The sequence below is a fragment of the Taeniopygia guttata genome, chromosome 7 (assembly GCF_048771995.1).
Source record: "Taeniopygia guttata chromosome 7, bTaeGut7.mat, whole genome shotgun sequence".
Taxonomy (NCBI): Eukaryota; Metazoa; Chordata; class Aves; order Passeriformes; family Estrildidae; genus Taeniopygia; species Taeniopygia guttata.
The window spans coordinates 24,117,901-24,145,718 of record NC_133032.1 but is presented as its reverse complement, the minus strand read 5'-3'; the positions used below and the strand labels follow the sequence as shown (position 1 = coordinate 24,145,718).

Sequence of the window (27,818 nt, the reverse complement as noted above, 5' to 3'; positions counted from 1 at the left end):
TCTTGTTGTTAGGCAAGATGAAACTCATTCCCAAGAAGGACGCAGGCATACATTTTAAAATTTTTAATTTTGTAGCTTCCTCTTTGTTTAAGGATTAATAGTAACTCTTAAAAGCTTATCCAGTATTAGAGGAACACAGTCTTGCATCAAGAAGCACTCATGCTTCTAAAAGCACTATACAAACAGTACTCCAAAAAAGAAACACCTCATGCTAGCAAACAAGGAAACTGGGAGTATTTATGGTGATCCTGCCCCACAAACTGCAGTGAAATTGCAGGGGGCAGGATCTGTGTGGCACAGTGAAGAGTTTAGACCAGCAGTGAAAGAATGAAAGTATGTACAGACTTCCAGAAAAATGAAGTGTGGGCTAAAAATTTCACTGCTTGGAACAGAGAACAAAACTTTAATGACAAATTATTCCGAAATCATCTACATACAGAAAGAACATGACATTTGTCAGTGGGTACCCAAATTAGGATGTATATCACTAAACCTAAAATTTGGACTGGAAAGAAAATAGAGAGTGGTAGACAACATCAGTCAGAAAATTTGGATTCAGATAGAGTATTCTCAGCTCCACAAATAAGTACAAGGCAAGTTGAGAGAGCTGAGGCTCTTCAGTCAGGAGAAGAGAAGGCTCTGGGGAGACCTCCAGTCCCGAAAGGGGGTCCACATGAGAGCTGGAGAGGGACTTTTCACAGGGCTGAGTAATGACCAGATAAGGACAGTGGCCTTAAGTCAAAGGAGGATGGATTTAGCTTAGATACAGGGAAGAACTTCCTTACTGTGAGGGTGGTGCAGCACTGGGACAGGTTGTCCAGGGAGGCTGTGAATGCCCCATCCCTGGATATATTTACAGCCAGGCAGGAGCAACTCTGAGCAATCTGTTCTAGCGGAAGCAGTCTCTGCCAAAGGCAATGGGGCGCCTTTAAGGTCCCTTCCAATCCAGACCATTCTATGATTTTAAATCCTCAGGACAAAGGGTATTATTCTAGGTCAAGCTCTAATTCACTTTATGTTGTGTAGGTTCTGAAGTGACACTTGCAAGGCTACCATTATCCATTAGCCTCAACAAATGATAACACAAAATGCTGAGAAATCAGAGAAACACCACAGAATTTCAGACATCTAAAAAATCAAAAATTACCATAACATGCAGTGAGGGTTAATACAGACTTTCATTCAGAGATGGGAAGCACACAGAAGATCAAGAGATCCTGACGGAAACAATTATCTGGTATCTCAGTGATAAAGAAGCAGAGCTCATGGATTAGAAGCCACATCACTGGCACCAGCAAAAGCCAAACCCAATACAAGAACATCTTTGATTGATTCATTGTCTGATCTTGTTACTGTGAAACTCTCACGAATTTACTACAGACTGCAATCAGGAGCGTACAGTTAAATGTGATTCCTCACCTACAAAAAAGAAAAAAATAGAAAAAACACAAAAACTGACACAGAGAAGGAAAAAAAATCACAAACCCTCATTTCTTTCTGCCATTTTCAGGCCCAGAAAGACCTTTATTTAGTTAAGCCATGTCAATAATCATTAATCTCAGATTCAGAATCTCAAAGAGGACCAACTGTGCAGTTAAACCAGTTTTAGTGGGAGTTTTAAAAGAGATGGGTCACCTTCCCCCAGTTCAATACAACTGTATCTTCTTCTTATACCAAAGAAGATACAGTTCAAAGTTCATCATTTAGTTTATCTAATGATGGTTTTAGTTTATCTTTATAATGATACCAAACATATTAGTCTGTTATCTCCCAACATACTAATTTCAAGAAGAAATTAAGTCAAATCCTGCAGCACGCCCTTTATTTCAGACCAGTGAATTATCCAAAACTTCTGTCAAATCTTAGACACTGGTCCTGAATTTCTCCAAACAAGAAAAGAAACCTGACAAACTGGGATGATTCCAGAAGAAAGTAAAGGGAACTCTGGCATGTTGATTAAACAGTTCATTTACCAAAGTTACTCTTTTTCTCTTAAGCTTTAAAGTCACTCAATTCTTAATCCAAGTTAAATGTTTCTGAAGCTTAACCCTGAGTTATATCTCAACATTCACCTGCATTTCATTGTTATGCTTATATAGTTTGATTCAGAATTCCTTCTAGACCAAAGCTTTAAGTTTATCAAATAACACACAGTCAATCTTTATTATATAATCTCCTATTTGCAATGTGTCTGTGGTATTACCATCAACCTGAAAGCCAATTTGCATTTCACAGAAAACAAAACAGTAAGAGACAAGGGTGACATTCTCTGAGCTGAATTAGCTGTTACAGTACTTTGAAGCATGTCCATTTTTCCTACCAATATACAAGTAAAAAGGGAGAAAATTTAGAAGGGTTAAAAGCACTGAAGACTCCTACTCAACAACAAAAAAAAAAAATGGCTTTCAGCTAACAAAGATTCATTGAGCTTCATTCCTGGTACCTTCAGGATTTCCTAAAAATATGGAGCCTTTTATTTGCTATGGCATGTACAAACACAGTACCAGCACAAAATACAAAGTTAATGCTATTAACAGTTTGCTTCTAGTGCTCTACTCTCCTCTCGAGGCAAAGACACACATTCAACAGTTTGCTTCCACCCTGTAATGGGGGTTCTCATGGAGCAAGGGAGAAGCCTGGCAGCTCCCTGGCCTGTCTTCCCAACACACTCACCTTACACTCCCTAGCAGCTGTACACCAAACATATCCATACTCTGGGACTTGAACTAAAATTGATTTGGGGCATATTTAACTAATTAGCAACTAACTCCCAATTTCAACAGTGCCACACTACCATGTTATTTACAGCACAAAACCACACAGAAAAATAAGTAGAAAGGCTTTTTCTTCCTTTCAACATTCTGCAATGTATTTTGTTTTCTTAGGATGACACAGATGAAGACAAGATACCCAACATGAGTGAAGGCAGAACAAATTTATTTAAACACTTAGGATAGGTAAGGCTCAAATCCTTTGTTCAGTTCTAGGCTCCTGACTACAGAATGGCATTGAAAGGCTGGAGCAGGTCCAGAGGAGGTCACTGAAGCTGGTGAAGAGCACAAATCTGATAAGGAGTGGCTGAGGGAGTTTATCCTGGAGAAAAAAAAAGCTCAGGGGGGACCTTATTGCTCTTTACAACTACCTGAAAGGTGGCTGTAGTCAGGTAGGTGTCAGTCTCTTCTCCCAAGTAAAAAGAAATAGGCAAGAGGAAATGTCCCATGGTGCCCAAGGGAGGTTTAGATTGGATATTAGGAAAGATTTCTTCACCAAAAGAGTTGCCAAACACTGAAACCCTCTGCCCAGGGAAATGGTTGAGTCACCATCCCTGAAGATTAAGAAGATGTATAGAACTGGTACACAGGGACACAGTTTAGCGGTGGGCTTGCCAGTGCTGGGTTAATGGTTAGACTTCAGAATTGTAAAGGTATTTTCCAACCTCAATGACTCCGTGATTCCACAGGGTGACAGCATCAAATGGTGTGCCATTAACTCCACAGGCCAAAGAAAAACAGGTATCTGAGAGGCCTGTTTTATATGGACATCCTCACCAATATCACCTTACAGTCAAAATCCAGCTTCTATTCAAAGAACAACTCAAACTGATGATATGGTAGTCAGGCATTTCATTTCCAAATGAGGAAACTTGGGCAGACTTTATTTCCACTCATTCTTTAGCCTTTACTGGCTTGCTTCCAGGTATCATCAACAGAGTTGCATATTCTTCAAATAAAAAAATGCTACACCAGAGGGATCCGAGCTAGTAATTAATGGAAAAAGCTAAAAAGGACACAAAAGGAAAGCTGGCAGAAAGAAAGACAAGGAAAACAGAGGAATGCGGTAAATAAATGTTAAAATATGATGAAAAGATAAATGACACCTGAAAACTGTACAGAGTCCATTTGGAGGTCCTGATCCCAAAGGATGAAGCAACTGCCACAGAATTGGCTACTGAGGACAGAACTCAATCCAACCATTCTGCCTCTCTACATGATACAGGCTGTAGAATGCACCAATCAAATACATAGCTCCTGGGGAGGTGAGATTCAGTGCTACCTCATCCAGCAAGGCTAGACAAAGTTTTGATCCGTACACAGGAGGAGAATACAGTACAGCCACCCTTCCTGACCAGGCAAGACACCTGAGATTCTTCCAGTACCAGTGGAAGACCAAATTCTGCGTTTCCTCTCTGTCCCTTGAGCTGGCATGTGTGCAGTCTGTCCAGACATAATTGCTGGGTTACATGCCCTCCCTCAGCACTTCTGAAAAGGATACTTTGCCAGAAAGCATGTGCACACCTCCTGATTCACTCTGAAGCTGAGCCAGAAACAGGGAACAGGCCACAACTGTCCAAATTGTTCATACAGCATATTTTCTGGCACAGCTGCAGAGCACACAGAGAGTGGGCTGCAGACTGGATGAATGGTTCTGGTAGTAGCAACCTTCAATCATTATTTTTCTAGAGCTATTCTTAGTATTTCCTCTGCTACCTTAGAAATTGTTAAATTTAGAGGATTACAGCACACTACAGCTCTTTTTGTGCAAGCAGACTTTGTGCATCCATAACGCACATAATGGAAATTTGCACAAGAGTGGCCCCAAAATTAGAGCTTAAATCAACACTGGATACAGATGTATATTGGAAGTCAATACTGTTGAATGGAAAAAAGTATTTAAAAATTTTTATACACTGTACAATTCTTCTGTTTTTCTTAACAAAACATGTGGATTAATGTCCTAGGTACTAATTCCAAGAAGCATCATTCCCAGTGTCTCAGCCAAGCTGTAAGTTTGTATTAACACCTTCCTGTTTTATGGTCTTTGCTTCAAAGGCAATCATGGAAAATTGCAATGCAGTGCTTGGCTAAGATCCACATTGGCACCACCACCATCCACGCCAGCCACCATTTCACATGGAGGACTTCAAGGGCTTGGGAAAGGACCTAAAGGTCTCCCTGATTTTCTCAATGTTTCTGTCTCTGCAGTGGGACGTTTCATAAATATCATTTATTTGCTTCACATTTTATGCTCTAATCATTATACACCATTTTATTTCCTCTCCTATCTACTTTTTCCATTTCTCAAGTCTCAGGGAGCACTGTCCATGTCAGCTAAATGAAGAGAAGACTGATGGGTCATTTGATTACCAGAAATAAGCAATTACTCCCTGACAAGCAGATCTGGTAGCAAGACATTTTCAAACTTGCTGATAGTAATGCAATAGGATCCAGCAGCTAACAATTAAAGCGGCATCAATTCAACCTTGAAACACTCTGCAATATCCTAGCAATAACTGCAGCTGAACCTTGGAACTGTTTACTGGGAAAGACAGAGGGCGAATCCCTGCCACATGATGTGTTCATAAAGAGAAGTCTTCAGTTTATCTCTGGAAAAACTCCTATAAAGGTTGTGAACAGCACTTCTTTCTGGAGTCTCCATCTTGTGATCTACAAACTTATTTCTTCACTTGCACTTGTTCTTGTGAATCACAGGGAGAAGGTGGCTCCTTTTAATACCCAAACTATGTTTCTTAGACAAAAGCTCCCAGATGACCTGCACAACACTTTAAACAAACATAAATGAACAGGGATCCACTTGACAGGTGACGTTCAGATCTAGTGTAGGAACAGATTATTTCATCCAGTTAGACAGATCAACCTTTGGTTTGCATTTCAGCTTGTGCTTTGGCTAGGGAGAAGGGAGTGGAATAAAAGATTATTTTGCTTTTCTCTGCTACACAGACTGTTGGAGGATATCACCCCTAAGATCCAGGCCCTGAGCATTTCTGACCATGCTTCTGCTGCTGGTTTCTAAGCACACAACTGCTCACTCTAATGCCTCTGTGGTCAGTATTGTACCTGCCTGGCACCAAGCTGACACTGACTTACTGACTTGCAGGACCGCAGGCTAAAGCCCCAGTAATCCTACTAAACCCCAAGCACTATAAAAATCACAAAAAAGAACATCTACATGCATTTCATGTAAGGCCTATCACACAAGGTGTGTGATATGAGTCAGTCAAACAACAAATGAGTCAGTCAAAAACTGCACATCATAAATAAAGGCGAACCTGGGAAAAAAATTAGCATTTTAATACACAGATATCCACAGCAATCAACAAGAAAATAACTGAAGAGTATTCTGAGCAATAACACACTTAAACTGCTCCGTGTTTGTTTTCAAAAGTAATTTCAAAGATGGGAAGCTCAAGTATTCATTTCATCCACACTCATATTTCTACATTTCAAAAGGAAATTCTGTCCTTTTTTTTGTTGTTTAAAACTTCTCTCTAGGGGGAAAAAATCCTTACAAGAACCTGCTTTTAAAAGATAATCTAGGGATTCTGTTTTGTAAAAATAGAGCTGATTTTCAAAAGAGGAAGGAGCCTGACTTAAACGTCTCAACATCTGCAACTGCAGCTCTCCCTGCGGCATCTGATTAAGCATCTATGGAAATTAAGGAGGCAGTTCAGCATTTGGCCTAACTGGACTGACAAGTATGCTTTGATGATTTGGGATTTCACCTTCAAAACAGTTCAGGTCTTAAATACACTCCATTATAAAACACAGATTTATCGCTTAGTGTTCCATTTTGACCGACAATTCTTTGGCAACTTTTTTCAAGACAAGGATGGTACCTTCCCTCCTTCTGAATTGAGTTTGCCATAACACCCCAACTTTCAGTCCCACATTTCTACCACAGAAATAGCCACCTTTTGAAGGGTGATAAATACACTTTCTAATAAATAATATTATGTAGAATTCCAGTCGTGCACTAAGCCTTTGCCTGTAAGGTCCATAGGAAAATGAGGAAGAAAGTCTGAGGGAGTGCAAAATTAGCCTGCAATACCATCTCAGTCTCTGACATGAAATTTAATTTTTGATTCTCTTACACAATTTCTTGTTCTGAAAACTATTATTAACATAAATCCTATATATATTAAACATAAATATGTGTCTGATAGTACTTAAAGTGTTCCCTGAAAAAAAAGACAACCATAATCATACTGAGTTTGAGCCAATAATATCACTTTAACTTGGGCTCTGAAGCAGATAATTCTTCTGAAAAGTTAAAATAAGAAATGAACTTTTCAAAAATAAGTACAGCTTATACTGTGTACACTAGAGAAGCAACACAAAAACATGCATTACAACCACATTCTAGATGAACTCCAACATTCTTTTTCCATACTCCTACTAACACTAAATGCCTTGGAGACCAATTAGGTATTAAGGTCCAAATTTGCCTCGTTCAATCATAACCAGTGACACAAACCTTTTTTCCCACCAAATTGCTATAAGCATCCTGTGACTGCTTGTTATAAGAAGAAACAAAGCAAGATTTTTTCAGACAAGATAATTTACAATTTAAAAAAAATCACGCACATCTACAGCAAATTTCTGCATGTCACAAAAGTAAAGTGAACAGTCTCTAGTAACATGCAAAACTGCAAAATTATCCCTACTTATCTTTTCTTTCAAGCATAGTAGCTACTTAATTTTTGCTCTCAGTCTCTCTCTTCCTCTCCCCCCACTCCAAGTTTTATTTTACAATTTTCCTTATTCTGAAACACCTCATAAAATAATTATAGTAAATTATATAAAGTATTTTAAAAACCTCTCCTAAAGAATCCAGAAGCATTTTAATGAGCTCAGCATTTTTGGTCAAAATTATTGAATCACAACAGAGTGCATTTAACTGATTAGAAAACTTGGTGGAAAAAAACCCTCAAGTGTATATCTCAGTTCATCTAAAACTCAGCACAATGTGAGTTAACCTGTACCTTAACCGTGCTGTAGATCATGATGAGTCACTGTTCTCTGGAAGAGCAGCCAGAGCACCACCTGCAACTTGTCAGGAGGCTGAAATGTGATTAAGTTTTCCTTTCCAAAGCTTTCTTCTAGCAGAAGTCTTCCCTTACACAGAATTACTGCATGGATGCATTGACATAAAACAGTATTTCCAAAGCCAAGTATCATTTCACCTCCACGCTGAAAGCAAACCATAGACAGAATAAAATGTTCTCACTGCAACAGCAAACAATTTGGACTTGTTTAAAGGTAACTTCGGGGAACCAATGGTTACACTATTTCCAGTCAAATTCTGCCTCTCCTTTTTCCCCCCAGTCTTTTGGGGGGAAAAGTGCATGTTTCGCTCACTCTTGTGAGAGGAAACTGGACTGCCCTTGAACACAGCCATTACGAAAAGTTTAATGCATTCCTGTAGCCTTAGGGAGAGTAGGGGCCACTGCATGTTAATAGAAAAAACATCACGGGGGTCTGCTACATGTGAGCTGTTACTCATGTTCCTTGGAATTTTTCAAAACATCAGGCTATTTAATTATCCTCACAAAAACTGCACAGAGAAGAACAAGGTGACAGTCATGCAAATGGAAATACAATAATTATAAAATATTACATATATTGCCTTCAATGTTCTGACTTAAAGAGTTTCAAGATACTTATCTGAGATGCTCCTTTTGAACCTGAAAAGCTGACAAACCTTCCATCCACTGACCAAAATAATTGCAGTTTCCACTTCCTAAGTCAGGTTACACCCCAGGCTTCTAATGAAAACAAATGAAAATGTATGGATTTGTTAAGGCTGGCAACAATTAATCTTGCTTAAATTGCTCCCTTGTTCAATAAGCATGATGCTTCCTTGTGCTGTTCTTTCATCTTAGCGATCCAATCCATTTTGTTAAACTACATTTTCAAAATTCTCTTCTTTCTATTCCTTCTACTTGTCTAACTCCCAGTGCAAAGCTGTTGATTGGCAGCCAAGTATAACTGCAGAGCAACCCAGTGTTAAGCACCAGACTATACCCAGTGTCTACGATGAAACTGTGATTTTGCAGAAGTGGTTCATCTCCCTTGAAACTGCTTGTTTGCCTTCACAGATTCCCAAAAGAAACTCTATTCTAAATTTACTGTTTTTCCTGGTATGAATTATACACCTGGTATGTTATTTTGCAACTCTGTTGCTGCTCTTTAAGCATTACCCAATGCTAAATTCCTATCAAATACAACAGCAAGCCAGAAGCACAGCCTATAATTCTGTGCCTCAAACGAGACAACCACAGTCCAAGTGCAACATATGAACTCAGGCACACTACAGGAACAGAGAACACTGATACAAGTTAATGACTGGAAATCTTTGTACAGCTGCTTTTTAAATTCTCTGCTGTGAGCAGCTGATTCCAACACGAATATTAGATAGGAAAGCCAAAAGCATCAAAATGCAGAATTTGAGACGCAAACACATTTCAGTGAGATCAGTTATGAAGTGAGACTGTGCAGAGTTTCTAAGTGTTGATGCAAATCATCGTATTCAAAGATAATAAAGCAAAAGGGAATACAAAAAGTTTCTGGACATCTTAAGTGCCAGAGGAAGTATTTCATCCAGAAATTCAAACACATTGGTTTGTGTCAAAGAGCTCAAAGGGAAGATGCAATTAAAGTATCACTGTCCTAAAAGAAACCAATAAAGATTTTCATTATTCAGGTACCTCAGTTGCTTCACATTAGTGGTGCTTCTATTTCTGCAACACTTATGTCTGCCTAAAGTACATATAAATCATTTGAATTTGCTTATTACTCACACTCCTGGATAAAATTACTTATCGGAACCTAATAAAGCATCGTGGACCATTCTAGACCCATGCTTAAAAATACCGTATGCAGAAAATTTTTAAAAATTTACAAATGTGTTCTCAGCTCAGAAATGGCTCTAACAATTTCATGATTTTGCTAAAAAAATCTTAACTAAAATTAGTATTCTATGTGTGGGCATACCACTGTATTTTTAATTTTTTGAAGAGATTAAAAAAAGTCCTGGTACTAACTTTAATCTTTTATGGCTAAATTCTATAAAAAAACAGTAAAACTCACTCCAACTGCTAAAAAAAGCTATAAGCATAGCTGAAGCAAATGAGTTTGCAGATAGATCCTGATCAGCCCTTGCTCCATTTGCTTGTTTTGGAAAGCAGCATCCCACTCTTCCCTCAAGGAAGATATGTAAAAAAAATCTCAAACGAATGTTCCTCCTCATTGCCAATGCACAGAAGCTGCTGGAGGTGAAAGCAAAAGCTCCCATGTGCCACCCTTTCCTGACAAACAGGAAAAAATCTGACATCAATGACTTTCAGTCTCTCAGATGCAGTATCTTTAAAAAATGTTACCGCACTAGCAGAGTTCAGCAGCTGATGAAAAAGGTGACCCAAGGCATCTGCTACAGACCAGGAAAAAGGGAGATGGACCTAAATTCTAATCACACCCCCTGTTTTGCAAATACAACCCTCATTTTAGTTCACATTTTGACAGTCCCATGGCTGGCCAGCATGGCTGTCTTCAAACGTGACCCCAACATGAAAATACTTCTTTCTAATGAATTTTTTTTTTCTATTACCCTATGTAAGGGTAATCAAACCTCCACTCTCCAGGCTCCTATCCTTACTAAACCAAACAGGACAAGAAAAGGAAGAAAAAAAGCCATGAGTATGAATGTGTATTCAGAGAACTGCAGAAATCCAAAATTACTGGAGGTCTGAGGAGGGATGATAATGACAAGATAATTGCAGAGACGCCTGAAGACAAAACAGAGAGAGAAAGAGAGGCAGAAAGTCGGAAGAGGAAGCACTTTGGGACATATAAGATGATAAGATAGGAAAACTTCAAAGAAAGTAATCAAAAGAATAATTTAAAGATAATGGATACATGACATTTCAAAATACATAGCCTTAAACCACTAATTGTTCCTGTTCTGTGGTTAAACTGATTAGAGTTCTGTGGTTTTCCAACTAAAACACCACCTTGCACACCAACAATAATTAGGAGGAAAATAATCTCACAATGTAATATTACATAAAATCACTTGGACTCTTACTGTAAGAAGCTGAACTTAAAATATTCAGTTCCATAATGGTTGAACTATCACTCAAAAACTCGAGGGTAAGCCAGGCATAACTTTCTGGAACACTATTTCTAGGAAGGCATGACACTTAGGAAGTTTGATTCTGGGGAGATCCATTACATTCCTATCCTAAGTTTTAACAGGCAGGAAGATTTGGGTTTTATGCCACCCCTAACACCAATATTACAGTATTTGTAAATCAAAAGCGATAGTGAATTCCTAAACAGGTTTGATGGAGGTTGCCACATTTAAGGAACAAAAGCATTGTTTATTTTACTACATGGAAAGTGAGACACATTTGGGGGTTGGGACTAGATGGTCTTTTAAGTTCCATTCCAGCCCCCTGACCTTCTGTGATTCTATGATAAGGGCAGCAAGGGGAAGCCTTTCCCATTGAGACATCACTTGTCATGAAAGGGTTTCCTCAGAACTCAAAATCTGGAAGCATTTGCAGCAGTTCAGATTTCAGTGATCTGATCTGGCAGACTGTTCCACAGCTGAATCTTTACAACCAGGGGCATTTTAGCCCCAGTTCTTTGAGCATTAATCCTGGGCTTTGCTAACTGCATTGTGCCAGATCCACACACCCATGGGACAGTTCACAGTCCAACTCAATCTTTCCACTGTAAAAGCATATACAAAAATTTTTCCTGCACAATCCAGGAGGAACAGTGCTATAAACACTTCTAGCTCGTTATTCCTTGGGACTTTTCCATGGTCAAATCATGGATAAAAACTTCAATCAGTTGAGAATTTAAAAGTCAGTTCCTGCTAACTGTAAAATAGGTGATATTCTATTCTCAGATTTCTAGCCATGTTACTTATTACAAATTATAGATAAGTGAAACACCACCTGCAGATGAAAAAATGGCTATAGCACCTAACTACATCTTGGAACATCCATGCTCTAAAAGGTCACACATGGACTGTTTTTAATTTCAGGCGAGTAACGACAAGAATTGAACTTTTAAGTAAAGACCTACAAAAATATTATTACATCTATTTACATTTTAGTGAGACAAAATGTCTTCACTCAAATCTATCTAACATTTTACAAAGATCAGAGTGCATATTTAGTAACACAGATACCCAATGAGTAACTTAGAAAGTAGAATATTCATAGGAAAAAACCTTCTCTTCATATACAGGAAATGTGAATGTATCAATACTTCTGCTGGTTTTCTGCAGCAAACTACATTTTACCAAATTTTTCAACTAGTTACTTAGTACATTACACAGAATAAGGGAAAACTGATCAGATACATCAGTCAAAGCAGATTACATCCTGTTAATCCATTTAACAATTTAAGCTGTACTTGGCCTCATCTAAGAAGTGTAAATCACCATAGCCCAATTAAGCATTATATCCATCTAGATAGGCTGGAACCAGGCAAACAAGCATCTCCTTTTACAGTAAACCTCAGCAAGTCTGAAAAAGTAAGAAAAACAACAACAATATTATCACACAAGACCACTTTCCCTTATTAAAATAATTAAGCACAGAACTTAGTTGAGAAGACTGAGAAGATTTTTTTACCCACAGGATGCAAATTTCCCTTAATTTCTTCTCTCTTAAAAGACAACTTCTAGCTTTCAACAATCCACACCAATCTTCAACTTCTGAAAGTTGAAGATTTCATTACTGGTATCCCAAGAGGCAATAAATGAGATTTACATTCCAAAGGTATTTTGGATAGAGGAAGATCACAAGGACAAGCCATCCTCAGCATCAAGAAGACACATAAGCAGACTCTGCTGTGGTACACCCTGGATTCTAATTGTCCTGGCCCTGCTGCTGTCCAGACTGCAGGGGCAGGGAGAGGCTTCATAACCTGCTCTGTACATGCTCTTGAATCATCAAGGAATTATTCCAATATTGATTTTTCATAGGGTTACTTACATGAGTAAACATTAATCAGTTTATGTTAGGGTTGCAAATTAAGATCAAAATAATTACTTGACAAATAAAGTTTGCTTGCAGCTGACTTACAGCCACAAGTCATGAAGCATATCCTTTAGAAAGCTAAATCTTTTCCTTGTTCAGTCCTGGTTTTTCTTTTCCAAATTACACATAACCAGTTAAGACACTAAGTCAACACACAACATTTCACATGTGGTTAACCAATGCGTATTTCAGATAAAGTCTTTGTTTAATATACAGACAGCCCAAACTGTATTATGCATTAATAAAGGGACGTCATTAATTTAAAAACCACATTATTCTATCAGAAAATATTCCACATATTAGAGCAAAAAGTACCCCTTTAATTAATGAGAAGTATTTCTGTTTTTCCAGACTGAGTAACTGAGAGTTCGTCAATGCTTGTGCTTTGTTCGTCCACCCCACTCTCCCATTTGTTTGGGTGATTTTTTTTAGCAAAGTACCAGAAAGAAAAGCACTTCTATGGTGACAACATAAACCTTGGAAAGGAGACACAGTGACATGCATAAGAACTGAGACATTTTCTTCCATGAACAAATTCAAAGTGCACTGTATAACTAAAAAAAACCAAAACCCAGCAGTACAGGAATGCCCAACTGAGTGTGAAAAGAAAGAGCTTCTTTCAAGCCAATCCACAGCACTTCTCCCATTAAAAGAAAAATTAAATATATGCATTAGTCCTGCTCATATTGACTTCACACACCCTTTGTGCAGCTGACAATTGATGAAGCTTATGTCAAGAGGTGTTGAACACACTTCTTTTATTCATACTACTTCAAACTCCTTTAAAAACCAAGATAAGCATAAGTAAGGTTTAAAACCTCCTGACTTCATGTTCTTAAAACCTTGGCAGTTAATTGTTCCAGTTAGTGATTTACCCTATCAAGATGGGGCAAGCATATCTTAAGCTCAACATAGATCAAAACTAGACTTATTAGTAGTGTATCTAAGCCAAAGCCTTTTACCTATTGACTTACCTTAAGTAGAAACCCTGTACTTAAGTCTGTGCCTTTGTACACAGTCATTATCAACATCAGTATTAAAAGGAAATGAAACAACATAAAAAGATTTCTTCCAAAACAGTGAATTAGTTTTTAAAAGACACAAAATCTCACTGGAAATGAGTATTCTTTAAACTACCAGGCAAAATTAAACCTAATACCCAATAAAGTAAACAAAAAACACCCAGCCAAATTCAGCTGATGAAAATAAGGATAACATGTTAAACTGATGATTAGTCCATCCCTCAGAGCATGAAGTCTGACAATGTTACTTTATTTACCTATTTAATATAAAGGTATACATAAATCAACTCTATAAAAAGAAGCTTTCATAATTTGCAATATTTAGAGAATGTTTTATACAATGCTTAAAGAGATTTTTAAAACCCCTAAAACCTCTCTCTCAAGCATGAAAAAGCCCACATCTTTTTTATTGGGAACAAAAAACACATCTACACTGTTCAGTGCAACTAAATATATGGCACAAACTAAGGCAAGAAGTGGGAAATATCAAGAGTTCTGTGGAACATTAAGGAGAGTGACAATTTACATCTGCTGAGCAACAGCACCACTGTTTCCAGTGGCTCTCTACACTAACCTATAGCTTCATAATGAAAAATTCAGCCTGTCAACAGCCCAACATAAAACACATTACTGAAGCTCAGAGTAAGTTCACAGCACGCACTCAAGTAATAGGACTTGTTTATAAAGTTGAGCTAGGTCAAAGTTGTATTTTGCTGAACGTTATTTCATTCCAAGGAAATCAAAATACATTTTAGGAAATGAAACAGAGAAGTGATGTCATATCTACACACACAGAGATTATTAGGAGAACATTTGTCACAAAAACACCATGTAAGGCAATCAGAAACTGTGACATGTACTCAAATTATGATATTTGGGTACACATACAAGATCCTAACAGCATTTTGGGACGGTCTGGGCATTGCTCAACATGGCATTATTCAAAATATATGAAGATGGCTGTTGCATTAAACAATGTGTGTATATGTGTATTTTTTAATACAGACACAAAGATATGAAACAAAAACATGCATTAAACTTCCTTAAGTGTTGTTTTCTCCTTAGTGACAGTGGCCTCTTGTTTTTCTCTAGATAAAGAGCATTCAACTGGAGCTTCTTCTAACCCACACACATGCAGCAGCATATCTATGGCCACACCTGAACCTGTATGAGAACAGGCCAGATACTGAAGCCATGCAGGAGAGAGCACATGCTAAATGCTCTTGTCTCATGGAACAGGCCTGTCCTGTCCCTAATCCATTTTGGGATGGTCCCCAGCCCATTTCTTTCCCTTAGCAATGCTCTGTTAGGGCTGCTGACACTGGCCCAAGGCAGGCCAGGGAGCCTCTGGACAGTGCCACAACCCTGTGACAGCACTCAGCCTGAGTAGGCACAGCCCCAGTCTTACCTTACCTTCCCCAGGGGAAGTTCTGCAAGACTCAGAGAGCATGACAGTTGTATTTTTCTTATTTTCCTTTACAATATAAATATTGAGGAAATTATTTCCATTACTCTTTTATGTTGGTGAAGACAATATAGAGATTTTTATTAGCGCAATGAAGCAAAAAACATAGAATATGGGTTTATGTAATTATGTCTACATTTTAGAGATGATACATTTACAATCTCTACTCTTGCGAGAGCGAGGTTAAGAAATCACTCAAAGGTGGACTTTATTGACAATCAGGATCCAGAAGGAGTTGCTGGTTTTGTAATTTTTTTAACAGTATTTTGCTCAGCATGTAATATCTAATGCCCTTGATGTGAGGCACCTAGTGAATTATGACCTTAGAGCATTTTTTCAGCAGGATCCTTACAGACCACACAGCTTCCCACCAGGCTATGGCTGGTCTGCTCCACTCCTCATGAGGTGCTGCGGCTTCAGCTGTCACATTTATTCCTGGAAAACTCTTCTTTCCTACTGTGGCTACTCTATCTGACAAGGATCGGTCAATGTTTTATTTTTTTAAAGATGCTGCTGGTCATTCCTGGAAGAAAATGAAATTTACTGCTGCATGCTTTGGGATCATCCAATTACAATACTAGCCTTCAGGGAATTTTTAAACTAATGACATTGGATTTGTCAAGCACAAAAACTTTTAATCTGATTTTTCAAGTGGATCATAGCCAATGGATCCTAGCCACCACAGCACTTAAAAACACATTTGACTGTTCTCCATGCAATATTTAGGTGGGCTTCTTATCGAAATGTTAATTTTTGTTACCTAATATCTTTCACTGGTAGTCAATACAAGGCATATAGGGATATTGACAATGCTATTAAAGTTTTTATGACTGAAAGTCCACAAATCAAATTATCTGTGAGTATATACAACTTCACAAATGAAAGGAGACTTTGAGAAATCTGAACCAAAACACTGTATGAACAACTCCCCAGTTTGTCTGCTGAACTCATGATGCAACATCAAGAAACACCAGTTCAACAATAGTTATTTTCTATTTTATTTCAACCTCCTAGTCATTATTTTGAGGAATCTTTTCATTTCCAGTGCAAATACCATGAACAAAGCCCCAAACAATTAATTATGTCACAATGACTCCTTAACCCCCTCAAAAGCAAACAATTCAGATGACCCATCGATCATCCACTTTTGGGCATTTCCTCAGTTCTAAAGTACAAATACTGCACACTTTGAGCTGTTAGGTTTGGTTTGACTGCACTAGTTGGGTCTTTTGGCCAAATGCTGATGGACTCAAGCTTCAGTTTCAAATTCCTTTCCATTATTTCTGCTTCACACACACAAGCTACAACTGTGCCATATATAAACATGGATAACTACACTTCAAAGAAAATATCCTCTTTCAAACATTATTATTTTTTTCAAAACTGCCTATTTTATGACAAATTTATGCGACAAATTATGAAATATTATTGTTCATTAAACAAGCAGCATTCTAGTCCTCCCCAATCATAAAAAAATACAGCTGTAACACAAAACTGTGCAAATGTAACAAAACACAAAATAGCGGCACAATCCAACTTAGCCTGGGTCACTTGTCCTTTTCTCTACCAGGTATCGTGAGAAGAAGGAACAGCTCTCTATGGGAACGCAGAGTGAAATGAAGGCTGTGACTACCCATTTGCTTCAAAAGCTAAACATGTTCATCCTGTCAGCAGAACTTGGAAACCTAACACCAACTTTATTATCAAACCAAGGAATGGGATTCCTAGGTGCTGGAAGGGATGACTGACACACATCCACTTGTAATGTGAGTGACCATCTTCAATCAACAAGAATTCACAATCCAACTGCAGGCATTTAACACAACTATTCAGAAGACAGCATGCGACTGCTGCGCTACTTTATTCAAGTATGCAACCAAAAACAGCTACTTGCATTCTTCTGTAAGTACTACAGTGTTTTAGTATCATATTCTACTGCCCACAAAGATATATCCTTGTAACTCACACCCATGCTACACAAAGCTGTATCACCATTTTCTATCCTACTACAAAGGTATTGTCAGCCTTTTCCTCACCAATATTCCAACTGACCACAAACAAGTTGTTGTGGAGGCACACCACAGATGCCCTACATTATTGTCTATATAAACCATGCAGTTGAGTTCAATTTCAATGGAAATTACAAGGAACTTTTCTCAGATACTAAGCTCAAATATCAAAACAGAAGATCACATCATTCTGAAATGCCAAAGGACCCTGATACAATTAGAGAAACATCTCACATACCACCAAGTAGCTTCAAAGTGCTAAACACACGCTCCCAAGGTTGCAAGAGTAGTCTCCTTTGCTATCAGGTTAGAGAACTTCTACATGAAACAGTCAATTCTGTTCCATCTGTTGGCAATGAAATTAATACACTTCCTTCTGGTGGCAGCTACACTGCAGCCTCTTCCCCTCTGGTCAGCAAGGGACAACGTGAAGACAAAGGTTATCACAGTGCCATGCATAATGACAGCAGGATCAAACAAAATCAGGCTCAGCCACTCAGAGCACTCCATTCTATTGAAAGGGCAGTATTTTGGATACAGTCTCAAATAAAGGATTTTGAACATGCTACTAAATTTTAAGCACATTATTTACATCTCGTTTTCAGTGATTCAGTAACATTACCCGAACAGGTGCTTCATTAGCCAATGGAGTAAATGCAATATCCTAAGCATTCTGCCACTGTCTTACTGAAGGAGCTTTTGAACAAACAAAATGCTGAGTTAGATTTAAAAAAAAAAAAAAAAAAAAAAGAAACCGGAATTACACATAATTATTCAAGAATTTAATCTGCAGACTGAGTCTCATACATAGAAATCCCCCTTATTTTGCAGCATATGGAAGCTTTAGCTGCAGTTTAAAGCTTGTTGGCACATAAAGGAAAAAGTTAATTTCTTTTCCATTAGACATTACTACTTAATCTTATAAAGAGGAAAACACAAAATTCATTCAATTTCTTCTCAGGAAATCTGACAAAGCAGTATATTGTTTCTGGCTGCCAGCCACTGTACTATCATAGAGTTTCTTAAAGGTGCAACACTGTGCATTCTACCAGGTTTGAAAAAACACTGGAAGCATAAAATAAAAAGAAATTACCATTAGCTAAATTCACTCTAAAAACAAACAGCAAGAAAACAATAGGTCTTTAAGGAAGACAGAGGGTCCTTGCAGAGGCTGAGAAATGCTCCAGGTCAAACTAAATCCATAGTGCTAACAAACTATGGCTTTGCTCTGGCATCACCAGAAGGCTCTTTTTATAAAGACAGATGGACAGAAGGGAGGCTTTTCAACTACAATTCTGTCAAGTTAAACTACTACCAAGCAGAAGTTTCAAAGTGGTTTCCAGTCAACCATATGAGCTCCATAGAATCTCAGAGCCCATTTTAAGGTAATATAAATAAGGACAGAAAGATAGATACACACATGCGGATTAACATCTAACATCCACTGTGGTAGCTCCAGCTGACACAAAAGCAACCACCACATTTTTGAAATTTAGAGCCTGAACAGCAGTGTTGATTGAAAGGCAACATTAGGCTTGTTCCTTTCATATGCTAATAATGACATCATGCCTTATGGCCTGATGCTGCAACCATACATTATCATCTTATAAAGACATTTTTTCCAAAGAAGCCAAAGACATGAGCAAACAGCTCAGCTGCATATAGGAAGAAGGTTTTTTAAATTCATCCATGACACAGATTTCCTTCTGTACCTTAGCGCTGTGAATAACTACTACTGAAATATTTATAGAGGTTTGACTTACTTTTTTTAAAAAGTAAGAGAATAATAAAAGTGCTGGGGCAGAAAAAAAATCTACAAAAGAAAATCTGGAGCATACAGAAAGAAGCCTCAAACATCAACAAAGTGAAGCAAGGTAAGGCCCCTGATAGTATTTCGGGTACAGGAATGGTTCAGGGCCGAATCTCTTCCAAATATTCTAGTGCAATGTAGTGTAGTGCAAAGACTGTAACATAGCACCCCAGAAAAGGGAGGAGGGAAAAAAATGTTATAAATACCCTCTCCATGTTCCTGACATATATCCAAGACCAAAATAAGCGATAATAAATTATGTAACTCTATTACTAACTACATATAGCACTCCCTTTTATTTTGGCATCGTATAGGCCAAAAGAGAATTTTATTTTTCTCTAATACCCTGGTTTGTAGTGATGTGCACTGAAAGGTTCAAGAGAAAAAACCAAAAACATACTAAGAAAGGAACAACATCTCCACATCAACAATCCACAGAACAGTGAGGACCCGAATATAAACCTATTTTTCCCACATGCATACTGTCATTGTGCTGTACTTCGTACATACAGCAATAGAAACACACGTCAAGACCCCCAGTTTTGAAAACAACACGCTTGAAAACTGCAGTGATCTTTCCTCCCCACCACGGACAGTGCTGTATAGAATCTGGAGAACAGCCTTATACATAAATAAATACACTAACCGGCGAAGGGAGGGAGACAGCCCGGAGGAAATAAACGCGGCACACAAACTGCTGAACGCCTTCCCCGGGCAGGAAACCAGCTATAATTTAATGGCCCAAAACCGATTTAAATGAAGCCGAGCGGAACCCTGTGGGGCTCCGCGGCAGCGCGGCGCCCCAGCCTCCCGCATGCCGGGGCGGGCGCTGGGGCGAGGAGCGGAGCCCGGGGTGCCGCGGCCGGGGGCCGCACCTGCCGCGGCCCGCGGAGAGCCCCGCGCCGGCCCCGCCGCGTCCCCAGCCCCGCGGGCGGCTCCCGCGGGCACCGGCGCCCACTCACCTGGCCGAGGCGCGCACTGCGGCTCCGCGCCCGCGGCGGGCTCCGGGCGAGGGCGGCTCCCGCTGCCGCTGCGGAGCCGGGCGGCGGCCGGAGTCACCCCGTCCTTGCGGCACGCGGCTCCCGCCGGTGGCGGCGGCCCCTCCGCGCCCACGGCGGGGCGAGCGCCTCCCGCGCAGGGGCGCCCGCGCCGCCCTCCGCCCCCGCGCCGTCTCAGCGGCGGGGCCGCGCCCCCCGCCCCTCCGCCAGCCCCCGCCTCCGCGCCGGCATCTTCCCCGCGATCGGGCACGGCCGTGGGTGGGGGCGGCCGGGCCGGGGCCGCAGCCCCGCGGGCCCGGGCGGCGCCGGGGGCGGGCAGCCGGTAACAAAGCCGCCCGCAAGGCAGGCGGATGCGGGGATGCCGCCCAGGCCCCGGTGCAGCGCCCGGCGCGTTGCGGGGAGCCCCGGCCCAGACCCGCCCGGCGAGCCCCGGTCCGCACCCCCAGGAATGAGCAAACGGGGCGGGCGGATGAGCGGCGATCCCCGTGCGGAGCGGGGGAAAGGCTCCTGCGGCTGCTACATTGTTACCGCTACTGACGAGCAAGCGCCGCTGAGGTGGTGCTTTGAAACGCCGGGGTTTTTTTAAGTCACGCAGTTATCTGCACTGACGGCTATCGGTGTCATCAGCCGTGAGTATGAGCCAGCCTTCACAGTCCCCTCAGTGCCAATTACCTGTCTATTTCAAAGCAGTCCAGTGCCGACAGCTCTACATTCCCTACTTTTCCGGCAATTTCACTTCTGCTTTGTCCATCACAATGAATTCAGGATTGTTTTCATAGGAAACGACAAAACTTAAAATATATTAATATGTACAAAACACAGTAATCTAGAGGAAGAGAAATGTGAAACACTGCAGAATCACAGCCCAACAAAACCACGGTAATGTCAGTAGCAGGAAAAATTTGACATATTCTCACACTATCAAGGTTATGGTTATTATTATGAGACAACTCCTCATGCTTTATTTTCTAAGTTATATTAAGATAAAATCTTTCTGCAACCAAGGAGCACATCAGTCATTGCTACTTTGCATTCCACATCTGTTTTCTTTTATATATATATATATATATATATATATATATATGGGAAACTACACAGGTTTCTGTAGACACCGTTTCTTCAGAATAACCAGATGACAACTATATTAAATTAATGCATGTCAAAATAAAAAGTAAATATAGTGTATTCTCAAAGTCCTGGGCTCCAAATCCTTTCTGTAATGAAGCCCATGGCCCTGTGGGCTTGGGCTTCAGTAGGAGGGAATTTGCTCTTTAGCCCTTCTGTACTGGAGGATCTGCTCCAGATAGGAGTGTACGCAGCTGTATTCCAAAGTAGGTCAAGCTATAAAAGTCACTGACACTCTTCCACCTACCTGAAGCTTTGAAACTTTGGTTTCTTTTCTGTGACTTGCACACCTTTTGGTACATTGGTCCAAAGTAGTTTAAACATGCTTAATGTGCAAATGATCAGTGTGCAAATGATTAGTCTTATACAAACTTTCCCTCATTCCTTATACTGAGGAGTGTACTACTGTGATGTGCAATTGCAATAAAAGATTGGATTTACATTAAAGGCTCAGGTTAGTGTTTATTTGGACATTGTAGACACAACACTCTTTTCAGCGGTACCTTGGCTTGGCTCCATTAGTGCAACTCTTATTTTACTTTCTGAAACAAGATGAAAATAGGAAAAAAATATATGTGCAGTGACAAGAGTTGCATAACATTTATGATTGTTTGTGCTTTGTTCTTGGTTATCATGACTCTTTTTGATGTTAAGATGAGAAACCCAGAAGATGAAAACATTTAGCTAATGAATTATTCTCAGCGGATTTGCACTGTAAAAGCCTTTTGACTGTATAACATGAGTGAAGACTTTCCATAAGTTAAGACTTTTCATCTGTCAAATTAAAAAGTACATAAATCCAATGCATTGGATTTTCATGCTTCTCTCCCTCAAAATGGATACTGAAAATGTTCTTGTCCACTAAGCAAAAACATTAATTCCTATGAATCCTCTTGACTTCCCCCAAATATAACTGATGGCAATCACAATTGTAAAATCTAATGTTTTTGTAGAAATTCAGCACTACTGCTTTCCAGTGCTTACAAACATGTTGATTTCTATGCATGCTTTCCTGACATACTCATGTTATATGTGATGCTACATACACAGTCCTTTATTAAGTGTTCCCACTTCTTGGGTGTGAGTTAGGATTCTTTCCTGTTTTCCTCCTCAGGTGTAACTCTGGCTGCACCTGAATAGAGGGGGGTGCACACTAGAAAATGTACACATTCCACAGAGGAATATCTATTTTAGTCTTCATGGGGGCTCACACACTGCACTAGCAAGCAAGAGGATAACTTTTCAGAGCTGTGCACTGAGGCAATGGGTAGTTTACCTTCACCAGACTCAAAACTACAGAAAACCAGCCTGCTTTTCTGGAGCAGACAGATGTCTTTTCTCCTATTTCCAACAACTATTGCTCTCACCCAGCCTTCCGTGATTCTTATCTCTTCTTTGCCAAAAATTTCATGTGATATAACCAGAAACTCCTATTGCCTTCTCTAACATTCTGTAACAGGGATGGGCAGTGCACAACTCAGGGCAGTACCTTTCCAGACTGACAAATCTTTTCAAAGTTAAGTTTCAATGCATTTGAGGCAAAGCTACTATTGGTGAAAGTTGGAAACCTGGAGATTAAGACATAAAAATAGCTGAAGTCGTACTAGAATATGAAAGCTTCCAAAAAATGTTTTGTTATCTCCTTGGTAAAAGTTTCACTGAAGAAAAAAACAATTTTCAGTCATCCTCAAAAATTATTTAGTTATGAAAATGCAAAAGGCTATCAACTGTGGAAACCTTTTACTCTAATGATAAATTAGACATGCAAAATTTCTAATTAAGGTCCTTAATATCCTGTATATGACAAGAAGCTATGACATATTGACATAAGGATGCACCTCTTGCAACATTTTCAGCTGTTCTAACCTTAGACATTGGTAACTTAAAAAAAGAGGACATACACCTAATTTAATTCATAAGACATTAACATTAAAAATAAATATATGTTTTTCTTAGCATCGTTAATTACTTTCACACAAATACTAAGGAGACAAGTACAGAAAAAGCAAAATATAACCTTTTGGCAAACCATGTATAAAGAAAATAAAACAATATTCCAGTATTTCTCATCTGCTTTCTTTTTCATTTTATTATCATTTAGAAGAAATAAAAAGGACTTGATGAATCATTACTGAAGGTCACCATTCACCACCATGGGATCAGCAGCAGGCTATGAAAAACATGCCCTTTGAGGGGGTTACTTGCCTATACCACAGCAAGAAGTATTAAAAGACAAGGAACACTCCTCTATATTATACAAAGATTTCATATTTTCTCGGCTAATCAGCTCTTTACAAGGCAATGGGCCAAGCTGAATGTCCAAAATATAAGCTTCTTTGCCATGATTATTAAAAAGACAAATATGAAAAGGCTTAAAGGACCAACCAGAAAAACATTTGGGTGAGATGGAATGTAATCTTTCACAAGATTTTTGAACAGATTACTGTTCAGCAGGTGAAAGCATTAATTGAAAGAATCACCCTGGGTGCCAAAATCTGCAGGACATATTCCCTGTCCCACCTCTTTTGTGCTGCACAAAAGACCTAATGAGAGTGAAAGCCATCTGCAGCTCCCTGGCAGGTTTTTTGTAATACAAGAGAGTCCCTGAGTGACTGTGGAGCTGTGCAGCCCATGGGAGGCCACACACCCCTACAATGTGAGCAGAGAGAGGGGAGAGCACTGTGAGGGAAAGCATTCCTGGGGTTTGCTGCTCCTGCCACCTGCAGCTGGTCCATGAGCCCCCAGGAGCTGTTGCCATCTGGTACTATCAGTGCCAGGGCAGGCAATCATCCAGCCAGAGACTCGAGGGGCTCCACAGGAGCTCTCCTCTCCTCTGGAATACAGAGAAGGAACCCACTGCACCAGGCCATCTGGGCTAATCTGGTTAGAGCTCAAATCTACAGTCCTCAGTCTGGCAAAACTCCCATGGGTATCTTTGAGCACTTACCTGGGTTGGTCTTCTGGCCTTAGACTTAGAGGAATATTAATACAGAGAGCAAAGAAACGCATGGCTGAGTTTTGATTTAGAAACATTTAAACTTTTCATGAAAAGTATATTAATTTCCAATATTAAAGCAATATCCTACCAATAGCAATTTATGAAATTATTGGCATAGTTCTTGAGTACAGAAATGAAATCTGGTGCAGTTCCTAATGCTTCCAAATAGTTACTGAAATGTGCATAAAGATCACTGAATTGGAGTTGAAGTCATGATGATAAAAGCAATTGTCAGTTTCTGGTGGCACTTGCAGAGATTTAATTTTAGAACTGTACCCTCAGGCAAGTAATATAGGATTAGACCCATAGACACTGCATCAAAAAATAATACTGAAATGTCACTTGTAAAACACACTTTCATGATCTTGCTATTTGACTTATAAACGTGCCAGTTGGACCTGCAGAGAAAGCCTGCACTAGGCTCTAGTGAGGCAATATAAATGGATCATGCTTTTGTAAAGTCAGAAATCTTCCATAACTGAAGAAGATGACTGCATTGTTTCTTTACAATATTCTTGCTGAAGCAAGTAAGTAGAGTCTGTGGGGAAACAGTCCCAACATCATGAGAGAAATGACATAAGACTGTGAAGGTATCAAGCCATTATTGAGGCTGAAAAGAGGATCACATCTGTATCAGAACCCCAGAGAATTTAAAGATCTGTACTGAGAGCAGTGGAACAATTCTTGGCTTTACCCAGTGAAGGGAGAGTAGAAAAGGCTCGAGCAGTTGGTGCAGAGCTGTCACATTATTAATATCACTAAGACTCAAATCTCAGAATATTTATCTGGTGCTGTTCATTTAGACCTCTAGACAATGGTTATTTGAATTACACATTTAGTCAATAATTTGACTAAAATCTTCAAATGATTTCCTTAGGAATCTTAATGCTTACCACACCAGCAACACTTGCCATGTAAATGCACTTGGTAAGCAAATACAGCAGATAGCAGCCCTGCCAATGAATTTTCTTTAAATGATGGGAAGGAAGCAGTAACTTCTTTGGCAACTAAGCAGCAGGTTACCCTAGTGACATGAATTCCTTCTGCATCCCACATAGGATTGAATGTGGAATTAGCGGAGCTTGAAAATGCCCCTGCAGCTCAGGCAGAAATAATTTACTTCTCACTGTAAATTGAGGCTTCTCTTCAGGAGATGCTTGAGCTTCAATGCTCTTTATGAGACAGGGTAACATGAATATACATTTCACTAACAGCCATGATCAGCAATGGAAACTCAATTTATTATGAACTGAAAGAGAACTGTCAAACACTTGAGCCACATTTATCCTGCCACAGAACAAATAAACATTAATGCCAGAAAAATAAAGCCATTCTGAAAGCCTGAGGAATCAACAAAGAAGATTTTGCCTGTGCCTAATCCAGCTAAACCTTCTTATAGTCCCATTCAGAATAGACACTTTACATGATTTCCATCCACAATAGCTTTCTTACACATTCTATCCTTTTCCATTTATGAAAAGACTATAAGTTTATATTTAAGAATCCAGAGAGTCATCTAAAGTACAGATGCTGTAACTATTATTTTGGCTAAGAGTTCAATTCAGAATGGTGAAAATTAATAGTGCTTTAGCTTCCCAAACATCTTTGTCAAATCAAGAGAGTGAAGATATTAATTCAGTGAGTGCAAAATATACAAATGATGGTAACTTTAAAGCCAGCATTCAGCCAGATCTCTGTGTAGAAGTGTCACCATACCATATGCAGCACAACTACGAAGATAACCACAAAATCCTAACAGCCTCAAATATAATCTCACTCCCTGCTCAGGCTCAAAGTGAAACGAAGATATTTGTTTTTTATATTTTTACCTATTTCTTACTGCAAGATATAATAAAACTTCAATGTTGTTTCCACCTGGCATTTTTTCCTCGGTATCTCATGGAGAAAACAGCAGTGGTAAACTAGCAGTTTGCAATAGTGGCAGCATTCATTCCACAAGTATATGTAAGTTATTCTATTTATTTAATGAAGTGTAAGCTACCTGACCACCTTGAAATGTGAACAATACCTAAAAATAAAGGCTCCAAACTAAAGTACAATGGCACACATTAGCATGCTACAAAATCTGAGCAACCTTGTTTAGTGGAAGGTGTCCCTGTCCATGGCAGGGGGTTGGAACTAGAAGATCTCTTAAGTCCTTTCCAACCCAGGCCATTCTAAGATGCTATGAATATGCTTTAGATTAACCATGCACCTAAATTCAAATACAAACTTAACTCCTTAACTGAATAGGGACAAATTTGGACATGTACCTCAAGTTAAGCCAAACATCAACAAGCAAACATCACATGAAATCACATTCAAATTCATAAATTGCTCAGGAGAAGAGTATGATGACAGAGAAGACTTGACAGTAGAAAAGAAGATTAGAAAAAGTAACAATATTTGAGTTCTCCACACTGAAAAAGAACAACAAACAAGTATTTGGGTTCACAGAGTAAATAAAGACAGTGTACAAGAAATAAGGCCCAAATAAGAACCCCAGAGTGATGAACAGTACAGGCAACTGCTGGGCTTTCGACCCAAATGTCTGTCTGGCTACATTAGCTGTAGAAAAGAGAAGCGGTGTACACTGCTCAATACTGCTGAATGTGAACTCTTGCTCATGTTGTCTCCATACTGGAGACTAAACATGAAGTCCTGAAGGTGCTTTGGAAGAGCAGAGCCAAGAACAGAATCCTTGAAACATTACAGCCTCGAAGGATAGGAAATAATAGGTAGAATAAGACCTCTCTGGAGTATGGCTGCAGAAGTTCTCTACAAACTTTAGTATGGAAAAAACAGATTTCTACAAGCATTTACAGTTTTAGATGTTCTGATAAGCAGATTACACACTGCTTAGGGTATCTGGAGTGCAGTTGGAACACATCAAAATCACTCTTATCCTGGCATAGTTAGCTCAGGAATACCTGTCAGTTTTCAGCTAAGCTCACATCACTGTATTAGGCAACCATTTAAATTCCATGCATGGTTTTGGGCTGGTATGTGATTTCAGAGCAGGAATCACATGGCAATCATTCCAGGAGGACGGAAACCACATAGAAGTGTTCCTCTCACTGAGGAATGTGGGTTTGTTTTTATAGCAACATTACTAAGTTGAGGTAGGCAGCACAAATGTTCTACAGTTGTGTCTTTGCCTACTTTGTTTTATATAAAAACCAAAATGTTTTCTGTCTTCCTGTGGTACAATCCACAGAACAAAGAATATTGCCATATCAACACCCTGCTGATGATTTTGGTTGATAGTTGTAAGCATTAGTTTTGTGTTTTACTATAACAGTTGTTTTATAAGGCAATTTTTGAGGCTTTGCTTTTACTCCATTTTACAATCTTATTTATAATAAAGACTGTGCACTATGAAACTTGGGTTTACATGTTGAAAAGCTGAAAGTATGGACATAACACTCTACCTGTGTGCTACACTGACAGCCAGATTTCCAGAGTGAGAGTTTGCCTGCAGATGGACTGCCAGCATCACACACTTGCAGCCTACAGGAGCTGTTCTCCACTGCCTGCT

The 27,818-nt window shown here is 39.4% G+C and overlaps 1 protein-coding gene across 3 annotated transcripts in view; it reads right to left on the bottom strand.

Annotated features, from left to right (window-relative positions):
* Positions 1-27,818, bottom strand: part of HECW2 (HECT, C2 and WW domain containing E3 ubiquitin protein ligase 2) — a 165,541-nt gene that overhangs the window by 129,599 nt on the left and 8,124 nt on the right. The window contains exon 1 of one of the 3 annotated variants that reach the window (XM_002193323.6): positions 20,122-20,748. The exons of 1 other annotated variant lie outside the window; for it this stretch is intronic. The gene's annotated coding sequence lies outside the window, so the exon portion shown is untranslated. Of the gene's footprint in view, positions 1-19,805; positions 20,069-20,121; positions 20,749-27,818 lie in introns of those variants that run through there. One more of the 3 variants, XM_072932421.1, reaches the window with a different exon arrangement.